Below are 1,592 nucleotides of genomic sequence, written 5' to 3' on the forward strand. Positions count from 1 at the left end.
GTCAGTTGCAGTCAACCATTTTTTTTTTTTTTAAACTCAGAGCCGTCTTTCTTAGCAGCATAGTTGATGTTCTCAGAGATAAACATAAGCTTGCAGTTAAATGATTAGGTGGGGCATTTTGGTGGTCCTACTCCTATAGCTTTGGTTAATGGCTTTAATAGAAAAAGACAGTACGTTTTGCGACCAGCAGGGTTTGTGAATCCAATGGGATGTGGGCCCCATATCCTATGAGATTGGCTATCAGTGCCTTTAATTGTTAGAGAAGTAGTCTACCCCTTTAATTGTGCTCATTTATTTATGTATTGGATTTGAGACTCTCAATATAGCCTTGGCTAGCTTGGAAATGGCTATGTAAACCAGGTTGGCCTCAAACTCCCAGAGACCCACCTGTCTCTTCCTCCCAAGTGCTAGGACATACCCAGCCTTGCTGTGCTAGTTTTAGAAATTGTATATCAAATAGTGTTGTAGGGTAGTTTTCCCCCCAATCCAGCTTACTACAGTGAAAATTACTCAACTTTCTTATAAAAGCATGTTTTGCTAGATACTATGTGTAAATGAAGGGTTTTAGTAATCTTTAACATTTTTAGATTTATCTGGGGTTGGGGATTTAGCTCAGTGGTAGAGCGCTTGCCTAGAAAGCGCAAGGTCCTGGGTTCGATCCCCAGCTCCGAAAAAAAGAAAAAAAAAGATTTATCCATCATCTATCTACCTGCCTGCCTGCCTGCCTACCTACCATTTAAATACATTGGTGTTTTGCCTGCATGTATGTCTGTGTCAGGGTGTTGGATCCCCTGGACCTGGAGTTACAGACAGTTGTGAGTTGCCATGTGGGTGCTGAGAATTGAACCCAGATCCTCTGGAAGAGCAGCTAGTGCTTTTTTTTTTTTTTTTTTTTTTTTTTTTTTTTTTTTTTAAGATTTATTTATTGTATGTAAGTACACTGTAGCTGTCTTCAGACACCCCAGAAGAGGGCATCAGATCCCATTACAGATGGCTGTGAGCCACCATGTGGTTGCTGGGATTTGAACTCAGGACCTCTGGGAGAGCAGTCAGTGCTCTTAACCACTGAGCCATCTCTCCAGCCCCCGCAGCTAGTGCTTTTAACCATGAAACCACCTCTTCAGCCCTAGGATTTTTTTTATTAATCTTAAGGAACAACTCAAGATCTTTAAAATAATCAATTATGAGCTGCAGACAGTAGAAATACTTGCGATTTTATCCTCTGGAGACTGAGACAGGAAGGTTGATGTTCAAGGCCAGTCTGAGTTACAATAGTGAATTATGGTCTGGCCTGGACTGCATTAGAGACTCTGTTCCAACAAGCTTAAAAAAAACCCTAACGAATGTATTTAGTCTGTCCCTTTAAGCAATGTTTGCATTCCTGTCGGCTTCCACTAGATGGCAGCAGAGGACAGTGGCTTGACTGCAGTGTCGCGTTAAATTAGAGAGGCCATTATTGTGTGTGCTACAGTATGTATACTGAAGAGAGGTCAGAGGACAACCTCAGAGTGCTTCCTCTCTCCTTCTGTCATGTGGATCACAAGGCTCTAACTCCGGCTTTTAAGCTTGGTGGCAAGTACCTTTATTTTACT

At 41.8% G+C, this 1,592-nt stretch overlaps 1 non-coding gene across 1 annotated transcript; it reads left to right on the forward strand.

Annotated features, from left to right (window-relative positions):
• Positions 1-592: 592 nt before the first annotated feature.
• On the forward strand, positions 593-673 carry Trnas-aga33 (transfer RNA serine (anticodon AGA) 33). The gene has a single exon. It is a non-coding gene; the product is annotated as a tRNA-Ser (tRNA).
• Positions 674-1,592: the final 919 nt, after the last annotated feature.

The sequence above is a fragment of the Rattus norvegicus genome, chromosome 1 (genome assembly GCF_021556685.1).
Source record: "Rattus norvegicus strain SHRSP/BbbUtx chromosome 1, alternate assembly SHRSP_T2T, whole genome shotgun sequence".
Taxonomy (NCBI): Eukaryota; Metazoa; Chordata; class Mammalia; order Rodentia; family Muridae; genus Rattus; species Rattus norvegicus.